Here is a 24005-nt window from a genome sequence, read left to right as displayed (position 1 = left end):
TGGACAAATGAATGGAAAATCACCCAACTACAGATCTGATTAAGGTACTTCCTCCCCTCAAAGATTCATGTCTCCAGCCAGAGGAAGAAAGGACATCTAAAAGAAATTGGATAGACCATTCTCTTCCAGATGACAAAAGGGAGGCTAAAGATAGAAATAGCTCCACTTGATATTTAAGGGTAGAAGCAAAGTGAACTAACCAGCATTCATAATAGAAGGGAACAGAACCTGAAGAAGAAACTGTGGCCTGAAGAGGAGATAACTATCTGCCATTACCAACACAGCAAGGATGGGATTTAACGTTCTGAACTTGAATGGGATGAACTGAATTAAGGCAGCCATATCTGTGGGTGGCCCCTAGGCTTTCTCACTCCTGGAGTCTTCAGTTCTGCATCAAAGCTTTCAGGGTGTGCTAAGCTGTGCTGGGTGAAGTGCATTTGTGGGGGGGTCAGGGGGAGGCTTGAAGGTAGGGAGGTACCACTGAAGTGGAAGGAAACAGAGTAGAAACAAGGTGGCCTAGGAAGATCAATTTTGAAAGGGAAACAATATCTCCTTCTTTTCTAAAGAGAAAGAATCTACGGTTGGCTATGCAATGGTAGCGCTCTGTTTAAACTCAGCCCTATGGCCAACAGGTCTCTAACAGCTACTGATCACCTACCACATTCAGTGCACAAGCAATCAAAGTACAAAACAAAAGAAAAAAATCAAGAAATTGACATTGAAAAGAATGGAATGAAAGAAGGATTAATTTCCAAGTTGGAATATTAGTAGCCTTGGGTTATAAACGATATTGCATTCTATCATCTGATCTAAATACAGATTGTATTCATCCATACTTAAAGCCAAGTATCCAACAAATAAGCATGCCCATTACCTACTATGTCCCCACACTGTGGGGACATAATAATGATGCCCAACATAAGTAGCTCCACCCAGTAAGGAACACGGGAAATTTTTTTTAAATCAATATTACGGTGCAACACAAGTACAAATTAGATAGATGCCTAAGGTACTATGATAACCCAGGGATCGTAATACTTTACCTCCAGACTGTAAAAGGGGAGGGAGGCATTCCGGTCATAGCGAACAGCATGTGCAAAGATGAGGACAAGAGAAACGGCATGGCATATTCATGAAGGGGCATGTAGTTCCCTGAGGTTGGAGCCTGGAAGCACAGGAGAAATGAGTAGATTAGGTAAGAGCAGAGTTTCTCAACCTCAGCACTATGAACATTTTGGACTATATATTTCTTTGTTGTGGAGGCTTGTCCTGTGCATTGCAGGATATTTAGCAGCATCTCTGGCCTCTACCCACTAGATTCCAGTAACACACACACACACACACACACACACAGAATCAAAAATGTCTGCAGACATTGTCAAATGTCCCCTGTGAGGAAAAATTGACAAATTGACCCTGGTTGAAAATCCCTAGATTAGAGAGGTAGTAACGGGTCAATTCATGAATGGCTTTGCATGGATTTGGATATTCTCGTCTAAGCACCGAATATTATAAAAGAAACTGACATGATCAGATATATACTGGAGACCTATCACTTGTGTACGAAGGCTCTGCAGATCGACAAAGCTCGAGTAAGGAGCCCAGTTAAGAGGAGGCGAGGCTACTGCGACGGTCCAGGCAGCGGGGCGATGCAAGGCTGAACGGAGGCCATGGCACTGGAGCAGAAGAAGGAGAGCAGAAAGTAGGAGAGGGATGATAGGATGATGTCACGTCCTCCTCCCTGCCCTCTTGGTCAAAATAATAACCAAAGAGCAAACTAAATCTTGAAATGATTATAACTGGTAAATAGATTTACAGTGTAGTGATAGAAAAAATGAATACTTCATGAAGCTTTCCTGAGAACACATTACTGCTTTTACAAAAATCATTGCACATTAAAATTAATACATTCATTTATTTAACAACAACACTATTAACTTCTCGGCTACTAGAAAATAGGAGAAAATATGTGTAAACACATGTAGAGTGATGTGTATAAAATGAAATCATGAGACTTGCTGGGTTGGTGGCCTGTGAAATCTGAAGGGACCTCAATCTTCTCTCTCTTACTGCTGCTTCAGCACCTTACCCCATCCCAAGGACGGGGGAAAAAAATAAAACTTCAGGCAAACAACGTTGCCTTTGTCAATGTGATGCTCTTTCTTGTACACAGTCAAGCGCATCTGCTCGTTAACTTATATAACACCATGTGTCCAATGATCTCAAACTATCAAGACCAATTTCAGAAGCCAATTGATTGTGTTTCCTTTGAGAGCACCTTTCCATGAGAAAATTAAAATGCTTTTTTAGGGATGACTGTCAGATCATGACATACATATATACCCCTGACCATTACCTCAATTCCTGGGGACATCTGCAAAGGCGACGGCAGAACAAGGGTAGTTCATGGCAACAACACTGTATTCCACATACTGTGCTGTCCAGTCAGACGGCACAGTTGGTGGTCCTCCTAATGCCATTTCCAGCCTAAATCTCCTATTCACCCTCTTTTCTATATCAGCTCTGCATGATTAAAACACAAAACCCTGTGTTTATGAGAGCCATCGTACAAACTGAAATTAGAAAAAAACCACAGACAGTGGGTTAGCCAGCTTTGAATATCACTCTGGTAGAAGAAGCGTTGAATTGGCTAAATTAACATTTTTCTCCTTCCAAGTCCTTTTTATTCCCCTACCTCTTCAATTTCATTTTCAGCACTCAGGTAACTGACTTATTAACCAATCTCTCTGGAGACCGCTGGTCTTTCCAGGAGACTGTTACAGAAAAAGCTTATTCTGACCAAACTGGAACACCTCAGGAGACATAACATTTATAAACTTCCTGTCACCCAATGTGCTGTTCAGAAGCCATTCATTTTAACTTAATTTGCAGGACTGAAAGTCTCAAGCTTACTTGCCGTATAAAAAGTGACTTTTTAAGCTATTACCCATTATCATTTTGCCTCCTGCCAATGGTACAGAGTTAAAGAGCACAGCAGAGCCGGAAACCCTTTGTTTGTAGTTAAACGAAGAGCTCCAAGACAGTTCTTACCTGGAAGGCAACCATTTCCCCTTCAAAATTTAATAATAATATCAATTTAGCAAGCTACTACTTTTCTTAGGGTGCTGATAGTGGCGATGCACTACTTCAGGGTCAATGAATACTTCACAGAAATCTTTGAAAAATGTAGTTTATGGATCATTTTTCCTACCAGCTAATTTTCATTTGTTTCTTCAAATACTTATCTGAGTTTATTCTTTTATTTACAGAAAACTAAAATGTTTATCCCCAGAAAATGCTCGAACTGTTTATATAAGAAATTATGTACCAATTTATAATATGGTAATGGATAAACTAATCAAATGACTCACTTGTCTTTCTCTAGTAGAGATAAACGATTTACAACTAAATAATATCAATGCTATTAAGATCTTTAATGATATGTAACTTAGAATCCTGAAAAATAAATTAATAATCTGAATAATCTTGGCCCAGCTTGTTACTGGCGCGAGGTCACTGCCACCCACCTATGACAATAACGCAGTAGGTAATTTTTGCATAAGAATTCAAGACTGTGAAGTCACTATCCATTAAACTATGCAGATGAGTTAAAATTTTATATTTGGGATGAAATAACAGGATTCTTTTCTACTGACTTTAATACAAACTTTGAAACACTGAACCAATCTTAAGCCAGACAAACAGAATCCCATCATTTGGATATTTATGTTGTATTCACTCTATTGTTCCCTGAATCTATTTTTGGCAAGATCACTAGTGGCCCGATTTTTGTTAAGTCCATCTACTGGACACTTTTAAGTCCTCACCTTAACTGACTTCCATCTTTTCTCTGCTCTTATGTTCTCTTCTTGGGCAACTTTTAGGGAGATTTCCTCAACTTTTCCTCCGAGGTAAGCTGGCAGAAAATGTTTTGTTTGAGTAATCATCGCTCTAATTTCCAAACGTTTTACCTCCTTCTTTGTATTTTTCATATTCATAGCATCATGCTCATCTTTTGTGGAGACGACAGTGCCCATATCGTCTTATACCTCACTGAGGACAGCAGTCGCCACTGTTGTTGTTTTTAAACTATATTCGTTGACCTGAATTCTGTTTCTTCAGGGGTCAGTTTTCTATATCTTTTCTATTCTATTTTGTGAAGTTCCTCAAAATATCTTTCACTTTCTTTTACATGTTGTGAACTTCCTCAAACACAGGGCCGACTACGAGCAAAAGTCATCAACTCACAGGCTTCCCTTTAGGGGAAGAGAGTGAGGAGGTGAGAGCCAGCTTTATTTATGAGCCATCTAAATGACAGAATGTGAAGGGCATTACTCCAGGGTGATAACACCCACACTAACAGCCCAAGTTCTCCCAGACTATGTGTTCAATTTATTTAGAAAAGAACACTCTAGGTTTTTGTTTTGTTGCTATTGTTTCTGCCTGGAGGAAAATACTTAGTTGCTAGACTTTCTGAAGGAGAAAGTAGATTGTGTCCCTATATAAACAGGTTTTTCGATATTCTCCAATTCTCTGCTTTTTGCTAACTCATTCCTACTCTCAGTTCCCTGTTTTCTGTGCTTAAAGTATAAATCCTTTTTGGAGTATTCCGGGCAGCCTGGCTTCTTTCTCAGCTGCAACCTCCTCTGCAAATATTATGGCTGGAGTTTTCTCCACTCTGCTCCACCAATCCTTAATTTGCTTTCTAGAAGGAGAAACAGTACATCTGTCATTTCTCCTTATGTAAGTTGAGGCATCAGCATTGTCTCTCCTCTGCTTGTCAGTCTTTGTTAACTGTATATGAAATTTGAAATCCACATAATTATTATTATTGTTTCTTGTAAAGTGTACTTTCTCACTCCAGACAGAGGCCATCAGCTGACATATCTTTAATAATTTTCCAGAAATCATACCAGTATGAATCCTTTTATAGTTGACAATGCTTCCTTGTTGCTTTCACACATTAATAAAATCTTGGAGGGATGCTTTGGTTAAAACTTTTTTTCCTCATGAGTCTATTATTATCTAGTGCTTTATATTATAGAGGTTACGCTATGATTATCTGGTGTTAAATTTGTAGAGATGAAATCCGAATTCAACTTGATGTTTTTTCCTCTGTAAAAAAACTTTTGAGAATTCAGAGTTTTGCATCGATGTTTTTATTTGTCTATAAAATTCAAATGTTTTTGCCAGAACATGTCTGAAAGTAAGGCTTAGTTTATTTTCTCTAGAAATTATTGAGTGTTATCAAATGCTGACTCAATCTTTCATACATTTGGGAGAGTTTTCTTCTTCATATCTTTTAGTATTATTTCAATAGCATTCGTACTGACTTTATCTTCAGAAATGTCATATAGTCGTGGTTTCATTATCTATAACTGCCTTCCATATTGATCAAACTTGCTATTATGTTCATCTCTTTGATCATTTCCTCTGCATTCTAAATGAGCCTCTTACCTTTCCCTTCAAGGTAACTGATGCAATTTTTTGAAGTTTCATTTATGTTCCTTCTTCCTTCCAAAGAAGATTTCAAAAATATCCATTTGTTTCCTTTAACAGGCCATTTTTCAAAGTATGCATTCCATTTGTATCTTCAAGGCAATGGTTCCCATCTCTCAAGTTGTAGAAACTTTCCAAAGGCCCCAGGTTGGTTTAATTTATTTGTGTGTTCATCCTTTACTGAGGAGAGTTTTATCCAGTTCATCTCTTTCATGGATAAGATGTAAGTATTGCTCTTAATCCCCTCCCCTCTTCCTACCCTGCAATAAACACATGTGTCTTATATAAACACATTCTCTGTCCCCTGGATGCCAAAAGAATTCATCTCTCAGACTTTAACATGGGAAAAAGGTGATTATTTATACACGCACATATATAGATATCCTTGTGGCAGATTGTACTTCATTTTCCAAGATGGTCTTGACAATATGTACCTTCCCACATGCTCTTCTATGATGTAACCTTATCACCCTCCCCATCAAGAGGTGGCATTAACCTTTCCTTGAATATGGGCAGCCTCAGTGATTCACTTATGCCAACAGAATGCAACAAAAGTGACTGCTTCAGAATTCTGAAACTAGACTATGTCAGAAAAGGCCATGCAGCATCCATCTGTTTGGTCTCTGGATTATCCCACTGGGAACCCAGCGGCTGTGCTGTGAAAAGCCTAAGCCACATAGAGAGGCCAGTTCTGGCTGACATTTTCGGTTGAGCCCAGCCTTCAAATTGTCCTAGCCCAAGTGCCAGACATGTGAGAGAAGAAGCCTCCAGATGACTCTCTCGGTCATTTGGAGGCCCCATTCATTGTGGAGAAGAGATTAACCATCCAAATTACTGACTCATAAAATCCATGAGCACTATTCACTGGTTGTTGCTTTAAACCATTAAGTGTTGGAGTTGTTTGTTACACAGCAGTAGATAACCAGGACAAGTTTCTAATAAAGTGTCTTATATAACACAGTCATTTATACAGTATAATTTTGATAGGTTGAGAAAGAATCAACTCTTAACCCTGCTGTTAGGTGTACTTTTACTAAAATGATGTTTTTATAGGTGTATTTCATTAGAATCTCAGAAAGAGTTTAAAGAAAGCTAACGACTCCTGCGTTGACCATCCCTTCTTATCTCTACTTCTTTCTGTGGATGACTTCACATCCCAGAATGCAATGTTCCCCTGTCTGACAGCTTCAAATGCCAGCCCTTTGCATGACTGAGGAGGGATGATAAGGAAGAAAGGTCATGCCTGCTTCAGAAAAAAATCCTCACCTGTGGCACTGAGAAGTATTCACATGGCTTTCTCACTGCTGAGGGCCTCATGTGGTATGCAACAGCCTTGGTGGGGGTCTCTTCCTGTCTTCTCCCTCTCTGGCCCTGTTAATCTGTTTAGCAGCTATGTAATGTTTCCACCCACCCCAACCTCACTGTGTTAGTGATATCCCCCGCAGTGAAGAAATTGTTTCCATGGCTTAAAATTTTTAAGGCACATGACTGAATAAGGTGTTTCCTCCTTAAGGACATATATTTTGTCACATTAGATCAACTGCAGAGTAAACACAGCTTGGCATTCTTTCTCCTACATAGTACCAACCAAAGAGGGTACCACAGGAAGTATAATTCACTCTCAAAAACCACTGAGTCTCTACAACTAATAAAAATTACACCTTCTGTGAACCTTTATTATTTTCAGCCCAGACCATATCTTGGGAGAGACTTATTTCAAAAGTTTATGACTCACTGTGTAAACTAATGTTTTTTCTATTTGTTCTAAATTTCTCCTTTTTCAGGCTTCAAAGAGTCCTCCCCACCCATTCTCGTACTTTGGAATTTGGTGAACACAAACATATTGATGTGTTCCTGGCTTCCTCTACTTTGATCATCTCTCCATGCAGCCTTCATCTCTGTGGGTTGAAAGTCTTAATCTTCTTAGTTTGACCTCATGTTTCAGCCCACCTATTCCCTTAATTCTTTCATCTGCCCTTCACTGGCCCTTCTAAGAATCATATTTCTTTGTTAAGGGGTACTAACCACAGACACTATTTCAAGAGCAGGTGTTCCCAGTCTTATCTTTAACTCTCTCCAGTGAGCTATTCAATCAGGCATGCTTATATGTTTTCAGAAGGTGGGGCAAACAGGAAGGGAGATATATTTCAAAGTCAATGTCAGAGCACAGTTTGGAAATATTTTGTCGCCCAAATGATGCGAGGCGAAATTATTCCCTGGATTCCTTTAGTATCTATTCAAACTTGAATGGCAGGATTTCCAAAGCATGTGGGAGCTACAGCGGTAGGCACTGTAGAAAAACAAAAAGCCTATTTTTATACCCAATGTTCAGAGAGGGGGGAGACACACACACACACACACACACACACACACAAAAACAGAAAAATGACTCTGAATTTTGTACATGGGGAAAAAATAAAATAGGATGGCAGCTTCATTTTGATATTTTGGTTCTTAGAAGCTGTTGTTTTGGTAGAAATGGGGAAAAAATAAACAAATGGAACAGAAGGTGTTATACACAGGAGGAATATAAACACAGACTCATGGCATATTCGTGCTTGGAGGAGAACTTCAAAGTTCCAACTCAACAGGAGTTTCCAAAAGGCAGGCTGTGGACCAGAGATGGGCTGCAGCTGTGAGGTCCACCCAGGGGGCTTGTTACAAAGGCCCTGAGAGCCTATGCCTGGAAACACTGACTCAGTAAATACCAGGTAAGGTCTGGGGAATCTGTACTTTTTTAAATTCCTCAAGGTAATCTGATATGTAGGTAGGTTTGTGAAACATTAATCCAGACCAGTGGTCTCCAAACTTTTAATTGATTGGATTTTCATTGCTTTTTGTCTTAGTAGCAGAATCTTCCTCTGAAATGAAATTATACATGAAATCTAAACATGTAAAATGCATCAGAGTGGCTGCCCTGATTGGACTGGCCATTCAAGGCTGAGACATCCTTTTCAACTGACACCCCTACTGTGCCCCAAGAATATCACCAGAGAATTTTAAAAGTGACACAGAAACAGGCTGAAGATGACTGCTCTCACCTCTTCCCTTAATTATACTGATGAGGGAGCTGGAGCCCAGAAAGGTGGCATCTTCCAAGTCCACACAGTAAATCAGAAGGTGGGTCAACTAGAATCGAGAACACACTCCCAGGCTGTGTGTAGCCTCTCCTGGTGTCCATCGGCGGCTGCAAGAGAAAGCAAGGAGCAAGCATGAGGTCCACAGTCAGCCCCGTCACCAACACCAGATGAGAGACCCCTCATCTTCCTGGTGGTTCCAGGCTGTTCTTCCTCCCACAAGGGGGACTGCTTCCTCACTCCATGGCTGCCCTCCCAAGAGTCCAAAGAGTCACCCTCCTAAGAAAGCCACCTCAGTGGTGACTCCAGGGCTTTCCTGTGGCTTCCCACAGCTGGAGCTCCTGCTAAGCCAGGAACGAAGCAAAGCCCAAACCTTTAATCCCTGCTGTGCTGCCCCTTATATCAGTTACCTGCTTCCCTCTGATAGGCTACCATCAGTTCTTTCTTTTAACAGAATATTTGTATACCTAATGAATATATGTAATATACATGTAAGTTATGAATGAAGCATAATAAAATAAATTCCTCGAAACTTTTACCGAACTTATGAAACAGAACATTTCCAGAAGTTTCCATGTGCTCCTCCCAAAGCTGTTCTGGGGCTCGCTCACACTCCTCTGCTGCTGTAACAACAATACTGATTTTGGGTTCTTTATCCTTCTGTCGTATTTACATAGCAATGGACCATACATGGCTATATAACTGAATATACTATCATTTGGTTTTGCTTGATTTTAAACTTTGAGAAGTAGCATCATACGTGATTATTCTTTTGTCTCATTCATGTTTCTGTTATTCACCCACATTGACGCATGTAGCTATAATACATTCATTAGTCACTGCTGCCATGTATCCCGCACAATGGGATCATACAAGTATACTGCATTCATTGCTAAACAAATAGTTGAGAGCTTCCTATGTACCAGGCTTTATTCTGGGGATACAGCAGTGCACAAAACAGACCTCATGGTGCTTAAATTCCAGTGGGGAGCATGCACTGCATAATTTATTTATCCTATCTTCTATCGAGGCACATTTGTTGTATTTGTTTGTTTGTTTGTTTTCTTCCAGATTTTTTGCTATTACCAACAGTGCTGCCATGGACTTGCTGCAGTCTTCTGAGCTGGAGCACTGAATTCCTCCCAGGGCAGTGGATCTCAGTGCTGAGGGCATACACAACCAGCTGGGGAGCTCTGCAAACCACCAGCACTTCGGGTCCCACCCCCAGAGGCTCTGTTTCTGTGCACCTTGGGTGGGGCCTGAGAACGGAAGTGTTTTTTAAAAGACTCCTGTGTGATTTTAATGGGCAAACTACTCTATAATGTAGGTATGAGTCCATTCACTGACTTCTTTCATGCTTCCATTCCTTCTGCACCCAGAAATCTTCTTAAAGAAAGTACCAATTCAAATGACATCCTATCTGTTCAGTCTACTATTACTGCCCTTCTCCACGTCACCCCCCACCCCAACCACACACACTCATTCAGAATCACTCAGTTCCTCTTCCGTGCACACCGTCATCTCATTCATCTCCACTGTGTTACATAGGTTTGCAGGGGACCACTAACATGCTGGTCTCTTTTATAGTTTGAGAGTGATATGATAGACAGGCTGTCTCATTTGTCACTGTTCTTCCAACACAGCGCCTGGTGCAGAATAAATGTTGGCTGAAAGAATAAATAAATAGATGTCCAATGCTTTATTAGAAGTTATAGTCAAAAATTTAGGAAATGGAAGTGTAACAAATCAAGAAAGGACTGGGCAGAAGCAGGGAAGAAGAAGGAACATCTATAGTCAAACTCCCTTGAAAAGGGAGCCAAGGTCATCATAACCTATCACAGCAGCTAATAATAACATTAAGAGCTTAGAATCCTCAAGATGCAATTTACAACACAGTAAACATTAGCTAGGAAGCCCACAGAAGTTTCTAGCTTCACTGGAGACTAGTAACTTTCCAAGACATCAGTAGGCTAATTATTGATCATTGTACCGCCTCCCAAGAAAACGAAACACAGCCTGTTGTAGTAAAAAGAATATGGGTTTGGAAATCAAAACGATTCATTTGGCCTCCTGACACAACACAAATAAGTTAACTATTCTTTTTGAGCTACACTTTGCAAATCTATGAAATGGGAATATTTATAACTCCTGGCTCATAGGCTTATGTAATAATTGGAGAACACCTTGTCAGTGAAAGTTACTGTTCACCATGTGCCAAGCAGTGTGTTGAAAACCCAGGCAGTGTCATCTCACTGAGTCTTAGGTGGTAGGTGCTCTCTCCATGACAGACAAGTTAACGGACATGCTCCAGTTCCCATGACTGGTGATCCAGGATTTGAGATCGGATCTGTCTGATTCCAAACTTTCATTTCATCAGTTCTTAGATATGTGTGGCGGGCATGCTCCTTAACCTTTCCAAGCCCAGGTTTCCTCTTCTGTAAAGTACAGAGACCAACAGCAACTACCACGTTGCGCGTATTCAATGAGGTGATCCATGCAGAGTGTTTAGCACACAGCTTGGCACTAAGGGCTCAAAGACATTGATAGCTCTTACAACTACCACCACCACTGCCTTCGTTCTGATTCGGTTTTTTAAAATTCTCTGTCCCATGAAAGACATCACTATCTGCCCGGTTGTCCAATTCAAAAGTACATAAATAATTCGTCATGACATCTCCTCTCTGAACCTTTACCTCTCTGAACCTCCATATCCATTCACCAAGGTCTGTCAGTTCTCCACCATTTCCCGTATCACTGCCACTCCACTGCCTCAGGTGAAGGCCACTGTCACTTCTCACCTGTGGTTTGTCAACCACTTCCCTACTGATCTCCTTGCCTGCTATTCCCCAGTCCTTCCATATGCAATCTCCATACTTAATCAAAGTGACTTTCTAAGACAACATCTCATTGCCACACTCCCTTGCTCAAAGCCCCTGACAACTCCACAAATCCTTGAAGATAAACTCTAAACTCCTATGTACATGAGGTAAAGTCTGGCCTGAACTAGCCTGACATCTGTCCCTCTCCAGTCTCCCCAGTCCCACCTCTTACCATTTTGGCAGACTTAAAAACTAACTCTCTCTCTCTCTCTATCTACCTTTCCAGTTGCTCAAGCCAAAATCCTTAGAGTCATCCTTGATTCTTCCCTTTCTTTCACATCCTGTAATCAATCAATCAGAGAATGCTATTGGCTTCACCTTCAAATATATCTGGAAGCTTGCAACTCTCCACTTCTACTACCTATGTTACCTTCATCCCTCTTCTGGATTGCTGCAACAATCTTGGGACTCTCTTATTCTTTATTCAGAGTCAAAGTCCTCACAATGAGGTTCTATGCAATAAGGCCCCTTGTTACCTCTCTAAGGTCATCTCCTACTATCCTCTTTTGCTTACTCTGCTTTCATTTCACTGGCTTCCTTGCTCCTCATCAGACACACAAGACACACCCCTACCTTAGGGTGTTTGCATTAGCTGTTCCTTCTACTTGTAATACTCTTCTCCTTGATACCACCTAGCTCACTCCCTCATCTCCCTCAAGTCCTTACTCTAATATCACCTTCTCAATAAGGCCCGCCTTAACTACCATCATCTCCGCCCTCCCAGGAACTCCTAATCTCCTTTACATTGATATATCTTCTTTTCTATAACACTCTATATAATTTATTGATTGATTGATTGATTGATTATATTCGTTGCTTGATTTTCCTACTAAAATGTAAAATCCACAGAAATAGTTTTTTAGAATCTTTTCTGTTCCTTGATATATTTCTATTATCCAGGATCAGTGCCTGACACATAGGAAGCACTCAGTAAACATGTGATGACTGATTATTGAATGAATGCCTCCCGTTTTCAGTACTTCCTTCAGGAAGAGGTAGGTCTGAAAGAACCTTGTTTTACGTTTTGTATTTGTCTATCCCTAGCCTTGAATGTTATAATTCTCATGCATCTCTGTTTGCTTTTTCCAAGAATATCTCATCTTTTCACCTAAAGAATCTCTTTTCCTCTAGTTAATCAATATTTCTTTCGTGGTTATCATTCCTCCACTATACCTGTTCAACTAGCTATACAAAAGCCTGTTTTCTAGACCTCTCTAGACCCTGCCTGACTTCCTGAGCACACCTGATTCCTTGAGATAGAGTGGCCCAGATATAGGCTTTGTGGATTGCTTTCCTGGCTTCTCAATCTGCAAAAATTCCATTGAATGATTTCTCTACAGCAACCCAAGAACATGGCATATTCTCTCTATATTAAGGGCCCTTCTTTTTTTTTTTTTTTTTTACAATTTAAACCATTTTTTTTTTTTTTTTTTTTTTTTTTTGGTTTTTAATAAAACCTAACATCTCTTTATAAGTGAAGGCACTATTTGAATCCTCCTACAAGTCTAAGTCCATGGCCAAAGCTGATATAGTTAACAATTCAGAGCCAAACTGAGACCCTATAGTAGACACAATGCTAAGGAGCCCATATGAAGAAAATAAAATCTAAGAGGTTAGCTCCTCCATGGCCATCCCCCTGGGCCTGAAGATCAACATTAGAAGAATCATTATTTGGAGCAGTCTCATCACTGAAAGCCAGTGCTCAGAAGGGCACAGGGATCTCGACACCTTCCAGCAGTTCGAAGTCACCCCTGAAAATCTAGCTAAGAAAGAGGGCAGATTCCTACCACAAAGGTGAAGAGGTTGAGCCAGGTGTGCCCAGGTGCTCTCCAAAACACTCTTCTCCTTCCATTTGTTAAATGAACAGTTCAGAAAAAATACATTTCATTCTAACAAGAAAATCGCTTTTACCTGACATACTCAGATTACTGAGGCTGAAGTCTGAGTGCTATTTTATTATTTGGAGGCTTAAATTAGCCCAATATTTGTTGTGGGACCCCCTTCACTTTACGTCTGGAGACAGAAGCACAGGCTGCGAAACGGCAGGTGTTACAGTTAATAAAAGAAACCACTGAACGCAATGAGGCATTTGAGTGTTTTCTCGCTGATAATTGTATTGTTTCAGAATATTCCTAACTAACAATCTAAGATTCATTCGTGCAAGGAAAAACTACATTTACAATTATCCCAAATATACCTCCCATAGTGTTCCCGCCATTTCTCCAAAATAAAAGCTCCATTCCTTTCTCCCAGGAAGCGTGTGCCCTTTTGAATCATAAAAATGGATTTCATCACTGTTCAGCACTAGACTAATGGTTTTAAATTTTTGAGTTGTGCTGCAGGAGAAACTGTGTGCTTTCATATCGCATTTAAAAGAACGTTTCAAAAGGATTTTATGGGACAAAGTACACACACACCCATGCAATGAGATGAAGCTGCCGGAGGGATACAATATATTTTAGAAAATACAGCATCAAACTTTGATGAAAACAAAATTAAAATGTCTATTAAATACAGGGATTCTTCAGTTAACATCTCATTCATGTCATCTTATGTGAATTTTTCAGATAGTCAAACTGATAATTTTTTAAGATTTGCTTTAGAGAAAGAGTTCTAAAAGCATTCCATACATCCCTGCCTTTTAAGTATAAATATATTAACCCTCAATATATATATAATATATGATATATATATTAATCCTCAAATGTTCTCTTTGCTGAGAACTTTTCCATGACCTATTTAATAAGTTCGTACAAACTGGAGGTCTGACAAGGGTATATTCTTTGACCCAGCTTCCTCCTCACCTTTATTTTGTACCTAAATTTCTTCAAAGTGTGGTCCACACTCTCCTTCACCACATCCTCGCTTCTTGTTCCTTCCTTGACTTGCTGAAGGCTGACCTCTTTCTGCCAGCCTCCTGACTCCGGCAAGCAAAAGTCCTCTGTTCTTGAACTCTCTGAATTTAACCTCGAGGCCTCTTAAAAACTCCTTCCCTAGTTCACTGGCAACTACCCTCCCTGTTGCCTTTCTTTCAGTCTGACCATTTCCTCCCATGATCCTCCATAAAACCTCTGGTGTTTCCAGAGTTTTCTTCTGATGTTACTGCTTTGCCTTCAGCAATTCCACACCCTCCCTAACGACCTCCATACTCATGATTCCCAAACCTCTATCTTGGGCCAATCTGAACACCTTCACTTGGACACAGGCATCTCTAGCTAACGAGACCCAAGCTGAACTCATTGTCATCCCCCAGTCTGTTCCTTCTCTTGGCCTTCGCATATCCAAAGCCTGACTTCCCTGCCTGCAATATCAGGTCCAAGACTTCTAGATGGATGTCTCGGCTTCATTGTCTTTTCTTTATCCCTGTTGCTAGTATCTTAACTCAGGCTTCTATTCTTCCTCCTTGGAATTGTTGCAACCGCCATTTAACTAATCACCTTTTCTCTCTCATCTTGACAATTTTACATCTACGCTCCTGCTGCCAACAAAGTTATTAAAGATCTAAATCTGATTTTGTCATCTCAGCTTAAAAATCCTTCTCTGGTTCCCCAGCATGTACGGAATGAAGGCCAAGGTCAATTGAAGAGCATTTGAGGTCCATCTTAATTTGATTCCTGCCCACCTTTTCACCATTACTTGTCACCCATCCCCACCTCAGAATCTCTTTCAGCAATTTATAGTCACTTGTAGTTCCCTAAGCACATGAAACCACTAAGAATTTGCTTCATTATACACTCAAGAAACATCACATTTCTTTTTTAATTTTTCTAGATAAAATTAAAACTGGCTCAGTCTTTCTCTGCCAGTGTGTTGATGAGAAATCCAATCCTCCTTCCACTGTGTTCTGTAAGGATCCTAAGACTCCCATTGGAAGAGGGCCTGTTCCGGGTCCAAATGGTTGCCCTTATTGTAACTGTTCCTTCTGCTACTTAACACCTCTGTCAAGGCTATCTGCAGGCCATGGACACTGCTCACAGTGGGGGTAACAATAATAAGGGCACATATACAGCACTTTCTGTGTGCTAGCCACTGTTCCAAACAATTTGCATATATCTGCTTCTATATTCCTCTTAGCAACCTTATGAGGTAGGCATTTTTCTTACCAGCCCCATTTTGCAAGTCAAGGAATAGAGGTCAAGTTACTTGCCCAGGGTGAGTGGCGGGGCTGGGATTTGACCCATCAGCCCAACTCCAAGCTCCTGCTCTTAATGACTGCTCACAGTGCAGCTGTCCATGGCCTGCAGGATTAGCCACAGAGAAACTTCATCCTTGCTCCTAAGGGCTAACTGACTAACCCCCATACAAGCATCCATATACCCCTTTTCCTACCACATGACGCTTTCATATCCTATACTTAAGGAAATACCCAAATCTCTATCTCTTTCTCAAATTCCAAGAAGCTACCTCATCTCTCTTGAGTCACTTCCTTTCTCAATTCAAAGTACAAAGATTGTTCTCCCTCCCCTGGGAAAAAACTCTAAATGAACTCCTTGATGGCCCTAAATCATTCCCATAACCCGAGGCACCTGGTTCTTTGACTCCCATGCTCCCCTTAGCTTCGCAGACCAGCATCCCAGCCTCCAGATGTTCCTTGACGCACAAAGCAAGTTTCCATTTCGGGGTCTTTACACTTGGTTATTCACTCTGCCTGCAACTCTTCTCCCAAGACAAACCTTAAAACACAGGGGTAAATGGGTTGTTCTTGGGCCACAGGGAGTGGGGCTGGGGAGTCTTGTTTCAACACTTCGACTCTAATGCATCCCCAAGAATAAAACAGAAATGAACAACTTAATAGCTTACACTACCCCACAAATCTTGCTGGTCCCTCCACCCAGGGATGGAACCCTGTGAAACTCTTGTTTCTTTTTCAAAATACAGCTCCTTAAAGAAGCCCTCTCTGCACGCCATTCTTTTGGGGGGGCCTGTGTCTGTACCTTGAACATATTCTGTTATTGTGCGTGCCACGACACATTATAATGTTTTAAATTTCTTTTTAGAGTTGTCTCTTTTATAAGATTGGGCTCAACAGGAGTAGGAACGGAATCATATAGAACTGTATCCTAGTCCCTAGCAAGATGTCAAGAAAACTAATAAATAACCCAAGTTGTTTGATAACTGAAGTAAACTGACTCAAGGTCAACACAGTGACGATCATTATTTTACTGCCCCCCTCGCCTTCACTACCACCTCATCCCCTACCCCCAACATAACAGCTAGGATCATCTTAAAATATAGATAGTTCATTCAAAATCTTCCTGTGACTTCCATCTCAATTGGCAAGCACTACAATGGTCTACGAGATTCTACATGATCTGTTCCCCTTGCCCTTACTGATCTAATTTCATCTTCTACTGCAATACTCATCACTCCAGCCGTGAGACTTCCTGTCGTTCCTCAGACCCACCAGGTACACTTCTGGCTCAGGGCCTTTGGAATTCCTGTTTCCTCTGCCTAGAATGTTCTCCCCTACATATCCTCATGGCTTACCCCCTCACTTCCTTCGAGTCTTTGTGTAAAAACCATCTTCTCACAGAGGACTTCCCTGATCGCCCTATTTAAAATGCTTTTATTTGTCTTCATGGCATTTTTCATATTCTGCATAATGTATGTATGATATACTGCATAATTTACTCATTTATCTTATTTATTGCCTGTCTCCTCCACATAGAATGCAAACTCCATGAAGACTTGACACATAGTAGACACTCAATAAATCTGTGTTGTCTGTCTGACTCTTAGACCAAGGAACCCAATGTCCAGTCTCAACACTGCCTCTAACCGGACAAGGCATTCAACTTAACTGTCCTCAGCCGCTTCCACTCTGAACTAAGTTTGGACCAGACTATCCCTTAGTAGATTTACAGTGGAATAAGAAAAAAAAATCTACAATTTTTCCTACCCACTTTTTGTCTTTTGAACAGGATCACAATCTCAAAACATTTTTGGTCCAAAACAATTGCATAAAAATTTGAGACTGTGTATATGATGGAGAATATGTGAACCATATGTTTTTGCAAACTTCTCTCTAGGGAGAAGGAGAAACCTGAGTTTTTGAAAGTTGATCCTAGGGAAGAAGGGAGAGAAACAAGAAAGAATTAATTAATTCGCTCTAGGAAAGAAGGGCCTGGAACTGCTTTTGGAAAAAGAGATTCAGATGTGACAGGAAGTAGCCCAATGTGAGAGGCGGTGAAGAAGGGTGGCATTTTGAAATAAATTTTGGTATAAAGAGAAGGACCATCACAAGTCTTTGAAATTTAGAAAAAAAATTGTGCTTCAGTGGAAAATTCTGCATTGTCTACAGCACACCCTTCTGGATTACCTGGTTCTAGCCTTTCATTGCCATAAGTTATTGAACAGGTCTGTAAATTGTAAATAACTGATAGAAATTCAAAGTGGTTCCTGTGTACAGATCTGTAAATTCTACCTGATAGAAGTTCCATTGACTTCCTTCTTTTATTGTAGAAAACTCCAGTTTCACCTCCATTCGTACATTCATTTCAACATTCCTGATTTGTAAATGTATCCATTCTTTGGATTATCCCTTGAACTAGTTGTAACATCGTACAGGTTCCTTCTTTCATGGGTTGAATAAAATCTTTAACATGTGTTCATTTTAAAACTGTATGAGAGTCATGATTTCATCTTTATTTTTTTTAAAAATTATCCTTTAAATGAGTGAAGAGAATCTTAAAGACATTTTATATGTATTGTGCAATATAATCAAGAGAATGTAGTAAAAATTTAGGGCTTTTTATGTCACCGTGCTGAGAAGGACCTTATATTTGGATGAATGGAGATGATATAATATTCAGAACTTTAGAAAATTGACACTCTCAAACTGGTCTCACTGCCTTCAGATTCTTCTCTTTCAATCCAGCCTGGATAATTTTGCTAAAGTAATCTTCTAAAAGACTACTTTGATCTTGTCAGTGCCCTGGTGAAAAACCATAAATGGTTCTTCACTGTCTCATCAGTAAAGCTCAAATGGCTTCACCCGCCACGCAAGGCCCAGTCTGTAATGAATCTTCTGTCTGCTCCGACTTTCCCTGCCTCAACAATAAGAATCTTCTACATCAGCCAAATGCTCTCACTCAAGCCCATGACTGTGCACCCCCAGGTTATCCACGTGACATCTCTTCTCCACTGGTGGAAAGGCCACTCACCCATCCCTCAGGGCTCAGGTCACATCCCACCTTTCCATAAAGCGAGCCCAGAATGACTTCTTCTTTTGAATGCACTGAACAACATATCTCTCTATTTTCTCATTTATCAAATACTGTTCCAACGCTTACATGATCTTTTTTACACATCTAATTAGGCTATAAAGTATTAATGAACATACCACATTTTACATTTCATTTGTATTCTCCACAGGACTTAAGCCAGCATTTGGTACACAGAATAAGACTATTGGTCTTCATACATAAGAATTAGCTTCTGAGAGAAATCTAATCCATTGCTCCAATAGAGGCCTAATTTTTGATGAAACACACACACACACACACACACATTTTCACTCTCTCTCATACACACACACACACACACACACACACACACACACAAACCACTGCATTGAGAAATTGTCATAAATACTTCTCACCAGAACTCCTATCCCCAGACTTTTGAATTTTTTCCAAGTTTCCCGCAAACATCTACCCATTTCAAGTTGTCACGTGATTGCAATCTGCAGGGTATTCAGGGAATTACACCACATCCAGAAAGTCTCCTGATTGGATCCCCCTCCCCTTCCCAGGCTTCCTTTCTAGGAAAAAGGTTCCTCTGCTGCATTTCCATCTTTTGACTTAGTCCCAGGTGGTTCTGCAGTCTGTCCTGTTTGCCTGGAACTCACTAAGCTCCTGCTCCGACCTTTGCTAAATTGTTTTGCTGAATCTCCACGTTGGCCAGTAGCAAAGTTCCTTCACTTGTGCAAGTCCCTGCTGCGGGCGCTAATCGCTGCCTTTAATATATGCAGGCCCTTGGCTAGACCCTGGGTGAGGTGTAATAATGAATAAGACATTACCCTTGCCCTCCAGGTGCTTACAGGCTAATAATACTGATAGAACTAATTAACTTCTAAGGGAAAAAGAGAAAATATCTTCAGATGTCTCATTTTTGCTCACATTCAGGTTAGACAAAGCCACATGAATTGCTCGTTGGTCTTTGTGAACTGATACCAAGGAGAAACCACCGCCAAATCAATACATTTTAATTGGAAGTGTTTATGAAACCCAGGAGAGTTTCCTAAATGTATTAATTGCTTCCCAAGGAAATATAAAATTCACAATTACTAAAACCAGGGAAATGAATACAATGACAGCTCTAAAAAGACTGCTTTGTAAACTGTTGCTAAATATATAAAAATAAACCAATTGACCTTTTAAAAAGTTTTTTTAAAAAAAGCTCTAAATGATCAGTGTACAAGAACTGTTTGCCTGGAGACTAACCAACTTACTCAGGGCAGTATATGAATGCATTGCAATTCATTTAAAAGCAATTGCATCAACTGTATCATTCGTTTTAGAAAAGTTATTTCAACAAAGAAGGTAGCTAAAAGGTTAGATGTGAATTATTCTCTCCTTCCTCCCACACCTACAATATATTAGTACTGGTAAAAAAAAAAATAAAAAATCTCTATTAGCTCTGAATTTAGACTTTAAAAAGTAGTTTGAAGTGAAAATAGCAATTATCTGTATTCTAAGATTCTTTTTCATTTAAAGTTTCCACTGAATTACATCAGAAAATACGCTGAAGGGCTGGTTCTCCACAAAATACCGTACATGCAGAGCTTTCAAAACTTGAAATTACTTCCTCTAGAAAAAAAGCCTGTTCATTTGCATGGTCACTCACTCAACAAACTTTTCTATGTATGCCTACCACTGGGTTAGGCACCAGGAAACATAGGCAGGAAAACTTAGTTCCGGTTTCAGAAAGTGCATAGTCTTAGGAGAATATGGGTGTTTACTTTACTGGCACTATGTGCATTGGGAAGTAGGAGCCCAAGATAAGGAACACTTAAGTCTGTCCATGGAAGACAAAGCATTTCAACTGAGATTTAAAGGATGAAGATGGTGTTGCCAGGCAGTCGAGGTGGGCAAGGGCATTCCAACAGAAGGGCCAGCATGGGTAAAAGACACAGAGACCTGAGAAAGTGTGGCAGTGTCAGAGAAGAGCAAATAGCTAAGACTAGACTTTACAGTGTATTAGGGGGTTAGTGGCACACACAGGGCTAGATAAGCAAGCAGAGGCCAAATAAAAATAATGGTTAATTCTGAGCACTAACTATGTGCCAGGCATGGTGATAGGTGTTTCTCATGGATTGTTCTATTACTTATTATTATAAAATTATCTCTTTTTGAGATAAGTACTATTTTTATCCCAATTTCATAGATGAGGAGAGGAAGGCACAAAGAGGTTGATTTACTAGCTCAAGGTCTCATATCTGGACACTGGCTTTGAAACCAGACATTCTTTCTCTATAGAGTCCACAGCTTAACCACCTTTCAACTCGTGAAGGATCTTGTATATCAGACAGAGGAGGTGAGAAAGTATCTTTTAGGCAATGGGAAGCCACTGATGGATACTGAGCATGGAAGTGACATTATCAGACGTGTACAATAAAATGATCACCCCAGTGATCTGGAAGATAGATTTTGCTTGTTTATATGCTAGGGTATGGGGAGGGGACTGGAAGGGGGCAGGGCACAAATTCCAGAACCCCAGTAACGTAGAGTATGCAATTCTTAGCAAAAGAGAAAACAAAGGCCTGACTCGGGCAGTAGCAGTGGAGATAGAGGGGAAGGGGTGGATACACAAGACACTTAGAAGGTGGAATAAGAGAAGACTTGGTGACATTTATGGGCATTTGAAGTAAGAAAGGTATAGACAGGTATGAGGAAAGGAATACCTCCTTCCCACTCCTGATGTTCCTTTGAACATGAAAGGACATCAATTAATATAAAACTCCTGGCCTCTCTCTGCCCTCTTACTGCCAGGCCCCTTGAGCTGTAGTAATTTATCTGATGGTGAATTTGGCAGAGAAATGAGACGTGTAGCCCAGCTTTGTTCCTCCTCCCTCTTAGGGGCAAGTTGCCCTCGGAAGCTCACATTCTAATCTGCATTTCCACAGAGCAGAGAGACTCACAGTTTTAGGAACTAACCTCAACCTCCCAACAACTGATGTATGAACCGAGAATTTTGAGAAACAAAACAAAACTGTAGCAATTGATGGTGTGTAAGTCACAGGCCTTTGATGGAGCCTATGATTCGGGGCTGTTTGGTGGTGACTAGCAGCTTCGATGGTCCATCAGGCCATTTTATTGTTTCTGGTTTTTTATTTTATTTGTTTGTTTTTTTGTAATTGTGAAGTTTTATTAATATATGACAAATTTATCCTTATGTTTAAGAACTTTTCTATTTATTTGCATATCTGTTGCTTTATGTAGAAGGAATATTTTGAAATTAAAATTAAAAGTTTGTCAGATTAAAAGGCTAGTTTTGAGAGTTACGTAGCTGGGTTTGAACTGATGGCCCTGGACAGGAGGCCGGGTATGGTTTTCCCCTTCGCTGATCTTTGCTGCTTGTGGTGGCTCATCTAGGCTAACTTCCTCTAGAGGCAGAGTAGCATGTACAAGACCCTATCAAGAGCCATAGTCTCACCAAAGGGGAGAGCCTCAGTGTAAGGACAGGACACAGAAGGATGGGGTCGGGGTAGAAGTATAAAAAAGAATTGCTTTTTAAACCGCAAAGCAGCTGAGCTTCACATATTAAGCAGAGCCCCCAAGAGGTTCTGGGTTTAAATCGTTAGTAGCTTACAGGTAGGCAGTATAAAGGGAAAAAGAAATAAAGAAGTTTCTAATATGTGTAATAAAAAAGGGGAAAAGAGCTCTAATAAGATCCAATAACAGGAGCTGCCTCCATTACGAATTTTTATCGTCAGAGGGTACCAATGCCTCAAAGAGTATGTCAAAAGAAGGAGACGTGTGCGTAGGTGGTGTTTTCCCGCAGGTAGGCTAAACTCCCAGGCTCAAACTGGCCAACCTCTCGCTGGGATATTCCTCCCACTGCATTTAAGGTCATGAGTTGTGTGTTTTGGGAAGAGGACAATAGCAGACTGGCTTCCTGATGAAGCCAAACACTTTCTCCTCTGGGCCTCCTCTCAGTTACCACTGCATCTCTGCTCTAGCCTTTGGCAACTCTCAGTTCTAGGTTGTGGGAACACAGTTTTGCCCTGGATAGGGGACAACAGCTTAAAGACTGGGGCTTGGCTCATTTTCTAACAATGATCTTCAGTGTCCTATTAACTCTAGATTCTTTACACATGATGCTCATAGTCACTTGGAATGGTCACAGGACAACTTCCAAGGCACAGAGGCACTCTCCTAGCAAAGATCCCACCTGGGGTACCTCTCCTGGGAAATCCCCAGAACTATCCAGAATCAAGAACACCTCTCACTAAGACTGATCAAAAATAGCAAACAGAGGAAGATGGATTATTGATTTTAATTTCCAAGGACTTTTACATCATGGTAGCAACAAAATATGATTTTGGACTTGAATTCCTCTGGATTTTATCAAGTCTTTAGATTCTAATTTCTCCCTAAACATTTCATAGGGAATTGACATTAATTTTGGAGACATCTTTACAATGTTGGGATTTTGAAGTACTATGATGCTGTCATCTAATGTCACAGCAGGACATAGGGAATGTGCCATCGTCAAGTATGATGGAAAAGCAAGCAAGGGGTGAAGAGTCAGCCTTGGGAACTGAGTGGCCTTGGAATTCATTCAGGTAAGGGAATTGTCCGATCCATTTCAGAGCCTTGATAGAGCCAAATCTTCACTGCCCACCTGTGGCTCCAGGGTAATCCTCAAAGAAGCTATGGTTGGCATGGGTAGATAGGACATAGGGAGGTGGGAGCAGGCTGATCCAACAAGCTACCTCCTCTCTGCCCTGAGTGGGAAAGCCCCACCCTGGTTAATGAAATGGTTAAGGCTAATAAGAGAACAAAAAGATGGTAACTAATAGAAAGGGAATATATCTTCTTGACTCCCTATGTTTCCCTTTACCTAAGGGCCATCAATTAGTATAGCACCCCAGACCTAACATCAGAATCTTCTGAGTTGGGCCAACACATCGGAACATTTTAAAAAGTCTCCAGATGATTCCAACATGTAGGCAGGCCTGAGAACCAATGAACTAAATGATCTCTAAAGGTAACTTACAACTCTTAAAAAAAAATAAATTGCTGTGATCCTGCTAGAAGTTAGAGGAAATGACTTTAAGGCCCGTGGGACATCTTATCTAGCAGCCCTGAGACTCAAAAGCATAGTGTGCAATCAGCTTTCTAATGGGAAAAAAATACATGAGTTTCATGTGTTGGTCCCAAAGCTTGCCTCTTAGGGCTTCCCTACCGGGTCATTGCCACACAATCAATGGTAGAACTGTTCTGAACTGTAACTGGAGAGGGAAATAATCAGGAACGATCCAGCTACACCACAGCCTAATCACAATGACTGATATGTCTAGGGCTGTGTTAATCAAGCCTTCCTG

The 24005-nt window shown here is 40.6% G+C and overlaps 1 long non-coding RNA gene across 3 annotated transcripts in view; it reads right to left on the bottom strand.

Moving 5' to 3' along the window:
- The window catches only part of LOC111743555, a 339938-nt gene that overhangs the window by 282330 nt on the left and 33603 nt on the right, over positions 1-24005 (bottom strand). For 2 of the 3 annotated variants that reach the window (XR_002781767.1, XR_002781766.1), the window contains exons 2-3: positions 8541-8686; positions 1044-1165 (exon numbers count right to left, since the gene is read on the bottom strand). This is a non-coding gene — a long non-coding RNA (uncharacterized LOC111743555). Of the gene's footprint in view, positions 1-1043; positions 1166-3827; positions 3917-8540; positions 8687-24005 lie in introns of all 3 variants that reach the window. The other variant, XR_002781768.1, reaches the window with a different exon arrangement.

The sequence above is a fragment of the Pteropus vampyrus genome, unplaced genomic scaffold, assembly GCF_000151845.1.
Source record: "Pteropus vampyrus isolate Shadow unplaced genomic scaffold, Pvam_2.0 Scaffold116, whole genome shotgun sequence".
Classification (NCBI taxonomy): Eukaryota; Metazoa; Chordata; class Mammalia; order Chiroptera; family Pteropodidae; genus Pteropus; species Pteropus vampyrus.
The sequence above is the reverse complement of the archived record's forward strand: the minus strand, read 5'-3'. Positions and strand labels throughout refer to the sequence as shown.